The 9,815-nt window shown below is 36.0% G+C and overlaps 1 long non-coding RNA gene across 1 annotated transcript; it reads right to left on the bottom strand.

The window, feature by feature from the left end:
• Positions 1 to 304: 304 nt before the first annotated feature.
• On the bottom strand, positions 305 to 2,324 carry LOC133802117 (uncharacterized). Its single transcript, XR_009877146.1, has 3 exons — positions 2,225 to 2,324; positions 635 to 712; positions 305 to 545 (listed from the first exon to the last, which is right to left on the bottom strand). It is a non-coding gene; the product is annotated as an uncharacterized LOC133802117 (long non-coding RNA).
• Positions 2,325 to 9,815: the final 7,491 nt, after the last annotated feature.

Below are 9,815 nucleotides of genomic sequence, written 5' to 3'. Positions count from 1 at the left end.
TCACCCAACCTTCCCCGTCTATGAACTATGTCGCCATCCAAATCTCTGGAACCCCAGCAAGATGCCCAGTTTGTAAATCACGCTGCAGTACAAGACGTGTGACAAAGTTAAGAAAAATAATCATTATAAAAAAACATAAATAAAAATTTTGTTATGGGAAAAAAAGAGTACCATTGTCGGGAAGGTGCTTTGGGGCATATGAACTTCGATCGATGTCGAATAAATCATTTTGAATAAGCAAATAGTTAGATTTAATATTAAAGTTAACCCAATAAAAAAAGTTATAGAAATAAATTACCTCTGGACGAGGAAGTATCTGATTCCTAACTTCATTTTGTACTTTATCCCATCGGTCGTAGTCGGGATCGATATATTGTCGAATGAGAATGTCGATCTCCCGAGACAAATGTTGGGAATAGTCACTAATTTCCTTATAAGTCTTCCCCTGAACATCCCACTCTAGTGGTAGTGGTCTACCTAATGCAACTCTAGCGTCTCGGGGTTGAAAAACCCTTTGTTGATGTCGCGCCTTTTTGTTGAAGTCACTATTATTTTTCAAATACATATAATTGATATATACACATACATAAATTAACTCAATATATTTAACCAAAAAAATAATTGCATGTGTTACCTCTCTCACAGTCAACCTGTATACGCATTGGATCTAGAGGAGGATCTGCCCTTGCATCACCCCCGTGATGTTGCATAACTGCAGAAGATATATCTATCAATTTTGATAATATATGTGCATTGATATATGTGTACAATCAAATATAAATATTATAAATTTGTAAGACATTTGAACCAACAAAAATAACTTAATCATCACTATAATATTCACTATCACTATCACTACCATTTTCATTTTCTTCTAAATCTATCATTTTATTTTGGCAACATAGCAGCTGTATTTTAACTTATCCCAAATTAAATCTGCAAATAATTGAAATTTAATAAAAAAAAAATACATCTCAAATAGAGAATCAAAGAGCCTCATTTACATACACTTATGCTCAATTCAATTATCAAATATTATTCAAATTCAGCACTTTAAGGAAAATTTTCTCAGTTTTGAACTTCAAAATAAACATGAATTATGAATATATATATATATATGCATTTACACTTGGTGCAGCTAGAGGCATCAAACTTTGATAATCAATTAAGTTTCTATTGTCCAAGAATATCATCTGGATTACAAAGAAAAGTGTTTGAAGTTTGAAATTCTTGAAAAGACATATCTTGAGGTAGTTTTTCTCAATAAATGGCTCTTGGTTTATCACTTGAAAAACAACATCAATTATGCATACATATACACACATTTACATGTTGAGCATTGTAATGATTCATCAAGATCTAATCCATATATAAATGATAATTCTCATATATATACTTAGATAACAAGTACTTTCTTAACACCATAAACCATACCCTTCCTACTGGTAAAAGCATCAAAATTTGCTACCAATCCTTGAATTAGAGTTTAAAATAAAGCCTAATTGAAACACAATTATTATCCCAATCATACAAAAACAATAACATATATAGCTTCTTTTCTATCCAACTACTCAAGGTCATATGAAGAAAAATTAGACCTAAAAGACACCCCATAACTTACAAAGATTCTAACATAAATACACTTAGTGCAGTCACTTTATTCTTGTCCGACCAAGTTTCAACAAAGTACACATAAATCAAAACAGAACATCCAAAAATAAATTCAATAAAATTCTAGAACAGAACAAGTTTCATACTTTTATTTATAAAAGATTTATGAAAAAGAAAACCACAAAATGAATAATATATAGTAATCTTGCCTATAAGTTTTGGCTTTTATGTGAAGACTCTGTGATTAGTTGCTTGGAAATGATCATGAATAATATATAGTAATTTGGCATATGGATTTTTTTAGGAGGAAACAAATATAAAAGAAAAAGAAATTAAAAGGAATGATAATAGCTCAATTTGAAGTTTTATCAAATTCCATTGAAGATTGTGTACCACTTTGCAAAGCTTATCCGACAGTAAGTGGCAGATGTCACTTTAAAACTATCTTCAAATTATAAACTAATAGACCAACATATATTTTTCTACATACATTAAAGTTTTACAAAAAATCAGTTGAAACATGTATTTTCTTCAACTTATAGCACATAATGAAAAAAAAACCAAAATAAACAATCCTAAATACAGAGAATAAACACATTTGAAGAGAAAATACCTCAATAAATCAATCAAAATCCAAAGTCATTCGTTATAGCAGAAGGCATTTCTTCTCTAATTCTTTAGAGTTCTCCTTGAGAAACTCCTGCAAAAACAAGCCCGTGCTCAAATTGCAATTAACAATTAATCATGAAAATTAAAAATGCAGTGGCTAGTCAACGAAGTACAAATTAATAAAAAGAAGAATAATGCAGTAGTAATTTATTATGTGGTTTGGATATAAATACAAATCAAATATTATTGTACCATCACTCAATCTACTAATCCAGAGAAAATAACACTCACAACAATTATTGGTTTAGTTTTATTCAACAAAAAGCACTCACAACAACCTCACTCCCCAAATCCCCTTTTACAACCAATGCACTCAATATTCTTCTCTAATAAATGAGAATTTGTTAACATATAAGACCTATTGTGCTGAGACACTACTCAAATCCTAGTTGTTGTGCAGCAACCCAACCAATACTCCATCACTCTCTCTCCTTCAGTCCAATTATTTTTTTATAGAGCGTGTACAAATTGTCTAATATCAGAACATTTTATACACTTATCATACACTAATCAGATTTTATACAAAATAATATTAGTTTCACATACACAAGCAATATCAAAATTAATAAAAAATCAAACTAAATATGTATGTGTATATATATACCTGAATAACAGCGCCTGTGTAAGGGGAGCTCGGAGGAGCCGTGTCCGATGAAGATCGGAGGAGCTGTGTCTGAAGATGACCAAACAAGATGACCCAGCTGCCCAAGAACAAACAAGTGGACTTAGGAAGAAGAAGAACTAACTGAGGAAAAAAAAAACAGGACTGAGGGAGGGAGAATATACCTTACAGGTTTGAGGGAGAAAGCGACTGAGGGAGGAAGAAGAAGCTGAAAATAAAAATTCAAACTGAAGCTTACGTGAACTGAGGGAGGAGAACGGTGGAGAACTGAGGGAGGGAGAACGGTGGAGATTCAATTTTTTGGCGGTGGAACTGAAGGAGCACGGATTAGCTTCAATCTTTAGGCGGTTCCTAATTTGGGTTCTTTGCTTTTGGGGTAGTTTGGAGTTTCAGGGTTTGGGTAATTGAAGGGAAGGGAGAGAGACAAAAGATAGAAATCTCGAGGGAAATTAAAAAATTTCGAGCCTTTTTTATTTTGTTTAGCGCGAAAGGGAGCCTTGTGCCTGAAAGTACCTCTAGCGACGAATTTTTGATGTCTCTAGATTTTATAAATAATTTTGCTATGAATTTGATTCTAACAAAATATTTTATTTTTAATTTTAAATTATATATATTTATATTTATATTTTGAGTTAAGAAAATTAAATAAAAAATTGTGATTCGTTTTATTATTATTATTTTTAATGGAGAGTATCAAACATATTTTTTTATCAACCTCTGCTTAAGGAGTTGAAGAAGTTGAAATTTTAATTTTTTCCAACCTTTGCTTCACATTGTTTTCATCAAACATAAAAACCTATAGGGTCGTTTGTTGCATTAGACAAAGGGCTGGACTGGTATTAGAAATCTCAATCACATGTTTAACAAATGCAAGGGATTGGACCACCTCTCCAGTATACTCTATTATTTACTGGATATATTATCCAACCCATGAAGATGGATTATATAATCCACTAGCTCACTTGTTTATATACTATATATTATGAATTATAATATGTAACGCCCTACTTCCTTAGAGCCGTTACTAAGTGAGTTTAAATACGTGCGTTCAACTCGTTAATCGAGGTTTTAGAATAATTAGTGTAATTAAGCCATAAACAGAGGAAAAACTTTAGAAATAGTAATTTCCATAGAAAATCATAAAAGTTTTACACTTGGGATCCCAAAATATAGTTTAGAAACATTTACAACATGTAAATTGAACCAAGTCGACTAAACGACAAAATCTAGGTTTATTTACAACCATCTCCCAAAATCCTCTAGCTGTGGCAGCCAGGCTGGCCCAACATGTACACGCCGCCTCACGCCTGCTACACTCACGATTGGTTGGCCTTCTCTTTACCTTTACCTGCACCACAGAACATCTGTGAGCCGAAGCCCAGCAAGAAAACCCACAAACAGATAACATATGCAACACACATACCAAGCATATAAATAGGCCACCAATGGGCTAAACACATACGGCCTAGCCGTCCCAGGCGTTTACCAAGCCCTGGGTTCGCGGTCCATAACGTGAGGATATCCCAGGTATCCTTCTAGGGACTCGCCCTGGCAACTCGCATTCCACGTGCTCAACGCTGCTCCCAGCCCTTGCCGTACTCGACCTTGCACTCAACGTGCCTAACGCCGTTCCCGGCCCTTTGCCGTTCCCGGCCTCTGCCGTCCTCGGCCTACACCGTTCCCGGCTCTAGCCGACCATTTACATAGTAGCACTCATAACATAACAAGCAAATACATAATTCTAGCAAATTCAGTCAAAGGGCTACGCTCTGCAGTTTAAACACATTGAGCTCAGCCCTGCATACCAATTCTATTCAGACACATTGGGCTCAGCCCTGCATACAAGCTCTATGGGAACAAGGGTTTTCTTACCTGAGTCCCGAGCTTTCCGAGCACCGATGCCCCGAGCACAGTCCTTTAACTTGAGCCTCGCCGAAACCCTTTGTAGAGCTTATTCCTTGAGTTTGATCCTTAATCCTCAAGCTTTTAGCTCCTAAGCTTTCTCAACCCAATACCTTGCTTTAGTTAGCTTACACCAGAATTTCCTTGAGTTTGTCTTAGGGAGTGAAAGAGAGAAAGGGATAAGAACTACCTTCAGCTGGGAGGAAATAAGTGTTGGTTCCTTAAGTTTCTAAATGTTTCCTTTCTTTGTTTTATTTAACTTAATCTATGTAGTTACCTCAAAGCTCGGGGTAACAAAACGTCCCCGAGGGCAAAATGGTAAATTTCCCCAATGTCCCCTCCTAGACATTCTATCCTCAAATATATCTCCAAATATTTATTTCCTTAACCCAATAACCCCATAACACATCTAAAACCCGAACTACCCCTTAACTCGCCCCGAGTTGGAATCTCAACCCTGTTGTGACCTTCTGGCTAACCGCTCCCCAGGACTGTCTTGGATCGTGCTGCACGGACATATCACATATATATAACATTTATCACATTTATACCCCTAATATCCAGACGGGGCCCACATGCACATTTAACTCAACTAAACATGCATCATTATCATATATTCACATAAATCCACATATTAAATCCATTTATTGCCCTCCAGGCACACTAATCAAGGCCCTAAGCCCAATTAACAAATTCGGGTCGTTACATAATAATACTTAAATATTAACATTATTATTTTATTTTATAAAATTGATTTTTAAATTTTTTTTCATTTATATTGTTGACAATATTTTTCATCAACCAAAAAATAAATAAGAGCAATTAAGCTTTATAAAAAAAACTAGGAAGAAAAGAAAAGAATAGATATTTTTTACGTGGTTCAATAGTTGAATCTATTTAGTCCACGAGTCACTATTATTAAGATTATCTACGTTAAAGCCTGAAGGCAATTTCCCAAAGCTTGAGTACCAAATTTTGTGCGTGCTTTACAAATAAAGAATCCCAGTATTTACAGACTGGGTTTAGATACTTCTTCCCACGTTTTTAGAGAAGTTACAACAATATTTGATTTAAATTTGAAATATAAAGAATATCGTAAGAATCAGACTGATTAAACATATACATAACTACGCCCACAGATATAGGCTTTTATTAATTAAATGCAACTGCTTGTCGTCCAACTGAATACACACTTTCAAACCTACACCACAATTCGAGCTGACAACTGCAGTGCTATCCACGCCACCGTCTTCCGAGCTTTTGAAGTCAACCTCTGGCATGGTTCATTCCTTTCGAGCTAACTCCTTATTTCAAGCCAGGCTGGTGACATTGCACCAATATTATGGACGTACACACTTGATCATATAAATGCGTGCATATAAATACATTATTTCCCCAGCCTTATCCTTGCGAGCCTACATTTCGAGATGATTAAATTTGTCTCAAAATTTGGGGTATAACATTTTGCCCCCACAAAAGTATTTACTCAAGCCTTGAGAGATTTGAACTTCTCACTCGGGAAACATGTCCACCTACAACACTTCAGTGGGCACACGTGTCAACTTGATAGTGGGTAACTATAATACTCAAGTACCATAGCCTCTGCCCACGTCCTTTCATATCCCAGTTACTGCCATTTTTGAGATTAAACGTGGTCTGTTAGATCAGTGTTAATCTTGAATTAATGGCCCTGATCACTTCATCAATTACCACATTTTAACTATTTAAGCCCTCATTCTCCATTTTCTTCATTTTCATCTTCAAAAACTCATCTTCGCATGCTTCCTTCCAAACTGATGTGCCGAGCTCCAGCACCTGAAGATAGGAACAGTTATGCCCTGGGCGAGGATAATCTCGACCGAGTGTACAAGTTCACGGCTTGGAGTCGTGAGCATATGAAGGCTAGGCCATTATTGCCCTTAAATGATTTATTTTAAGAAGTTCAACGACTGGGTCCACATAGCCCCGTTCCAGCTACAATCCAACTCGTATAGAGTTCTATCGGCACTAAAGTCGTAATATCAAGAGTTGAAGTGGGAAGGGCCTTCGGCATATGAGATTCTCTATCTCTTTTGCCTCAAAAGCAACCCAACTTAAGCTTGAGGCGGAGATGGATTTTACTATCTATCAAGTTGGTTGTTCATCTTGAGACTGACTCCTTCATTCGTCTCATCTCTTTAGACCATGGAGATTTCTTCAAGCCATCCTTCTCAATCTTCTTCTACCCCAACTACTCCCCAAGTATCTTCTCTCCCCTCCCCCAATTGTGAGTTTTTCGAGGCTGATTTTAACAAAATCTTGATAAAAACCACTAGACAGGTTTCAGACATCTTGTCTTTCCATGGCCTGAAATTGTCCGCCAAACTAGTGTGTCGAGCTCCAGCACCTGAAGATAGGAGCAGTTATGCCCCAGGCGAGGATAACCCAGACCAAGTGTACAAGCTCACAGCTTGAAGTCATGAGCATATGAAGGCTGAGGCATTATTGCCCTTAAATGATTATATTAGAAGTCCACCAACTGGGTTAGCATCGCCCCATTCCAGCTGCAATCCAACTCGTACAGAGTTCTAGCAGAACTAAAGTTGCAATATCATGAGAGAAAGTGGGAAAGGCCTTTCGCATATGAGATTCTCTATCTCTTTTGCTTCAAAAGAAACCCAACTCGAGCTCGAGGTGGAAATATATTTTACTATTTATCAAGTTAGCCCAGAGAGGAGGCTCTTCGAGGACATATCTAACCATCCTCCCAACTTCGAGAAACAATTTTTCTAGGCCAACGATCTTGAACCATCCAAGTTTTACTCCTCCCATCGGATTTGTAAGTATTTGTCTTAGTATTCTAAGACTAATTTTAATTCTTTAGTTCAAACACTTATCCATATGCTTCTCTGTAGCAAATTTCTATCGCCCCGAGCCTTCCAGGGAGATGGTCAACATACAAGATAAAATGTCCGAGCTCCCATACGGCAGGCAGTCACTGAATTACATGCTACATGAGGATATGCTCCAACTATGTTGTTTTCTCGGTGAAGGCGAGACCACAGATGATGATGGGATCCACAAGTATGCGACATGGGAAGAAGTCCCTATCCCTACTCCCTCTAATTCTCTTCCAAATAAAAGGAAAGTAGGTTCGAGCTCAATGTTTTCCATTACCTCCTCCCTTGCTGAGCAACATGGATCGGAGAACGAAGCTCAAGATGAGGCATCCTTAAGCTCGACCGAATGAGGTAAAGTAATCCTTGACCAATCGGGTTGGTCTCCCACACTCTTAACATGGGAGCTAAACGTTTTAGTTTCTTTTAAGGACCCCGAAAATAATTTCATGACCTAGTCGGGGGTAGACTTTATAGTGCATAGAGACGATAGTTTTTTATCCGAGTTCCAAACTATGTAATTTATAAAAAAAGTGTGGGAAGGTCTAAGGACCCAATATGGCTCGAATGATTGGCGAGATCTTTCCGAGCTGTCTCCCACATTTCGAGGTGAATAATTAGGAATAACTAAAGAACCTTCCCCAAGTCATCGATATATCCTCGGATGACTTTTCATTAGATTCTTTGTCTTCGAGTTAGGTTTTGTTGGGAATTGTGCCCTGAAAGCATATGAATTAGACATTGTTTTAAGAAATAAATAAATAAATTGAATTTGTTATGCATATATTTTATGGACTATATTATTATGTGATAATATTAAGTAAATATCAAAAAAATTCCTAAGTTTATATATGTGATCTCAACCACATATTGGTACGAAGGGATTGTGTTTGAGATAAATGGACTTGAATAGTTCGCTGTAAAATAAAGTTATGGAATCTTTAGATTAATTACTGCAAGCACGGTCCACTAGTATTATGAATACATGTGATCTAGATCTGGATTACTAGTGTAGTAGGACACTTTAGTGGATGTACTTTATATATTAGAGAATATATATAACTGGACCAGATATGTTTATTAATACTTAGTTAAATACCATTTCGAAGTATTAATTAAATATATCAACTAATGATCATATACAAATAGATCTTAATCCTGAAGCTACTATGAACTCCTGTTTATGTTATAAGAGTTTTTTGATTCACTTGTTAGGGTTTGTCAGAATGATCAGGCTAGAAACTTTTGTTTTGGTTACTCATTAATGTAAATGGTTGGGGACATAGTATACAGATATGGAGTCTCTACCTTCTCGTAAGAGATTGAATAATGGTTCTCTTAAGGGTTGACTTTTAGGACTGAAAGGTTATTGAGCTCAAATTCATAATTTAGTTATGAATTAACCTTCACTAGTAAATCAATGGTACTTAAGGAAACAAGATATACTTAAAAGGGTAAAACAGTAATTTTATTCCCAGTTAATTATGAACCATTATTAGAGGTTTATTTGTATGTAATGATTATATCAATGGATGCTTTATTGTTACAAAGTACTTAGTAAATAAAATGTCTATAATTACAATAGTGCAGTCTCATATTTATAGTGGAGTAATCATGAGATTAATAAATTAAGATTATTTAATTAAAGAGTTTAATTACTAATCAAAAATTTATTGGAGCTAGGAATTATAGGTCCATATGTAACGCCCTAAACTCCAGGGACCGTTACAGTGTGCCTTATAAACAGTGCTAAACTCGCTAATCGAGTCATTTGGCCAAAATCGTGTAACTAAGTATGATTAGCGGTTTAGGGATTAAAAATTTTGGTTAAGATATAATGTTTCACTAAAACTTTTACTATATACATTGGGATCCCAAAAATATAATTTACAGGTCTATTACAAGAAAATATTTACAACTAGCCGATCTAAGCGGCAAAACAAGGTTTAACCATAGTTCCTCTTTCAACCCTCGGCAGTGGCGGACGAGTAGCCGTATATGTACACATCGCCACCTAAGCTCTCCAACTCAAGGATGGTCCATCTTTCTTTTGCCTTTACCTGCACCACATAGCACCCGTGAGCCAAAGCCCAGCAAGAAAACTCAATATGCTCATGAACAGTAATAACATGTCA

The sequence above is a fragment of the Humulus lupulus genome, chromosome 9, assembly GCF_963169125.1.
Source record: "Humulus lupulus chromosome 9, drHumLupu1.1, whole genome shotgun sequence".
Taxonomy (NCBI): domain Eukaryota; kingdom Viridiplantae; phylum Streptophyta; class Magnoliopsida; order Rosales; family Cannabaceae; genus Humulus; species Humulus lupulus.
The sequence above is the reverse complement of the archived record's forward strand: the minus strand, read 5'-3'. Positions and strand labels throughout refer to the sequence as shown.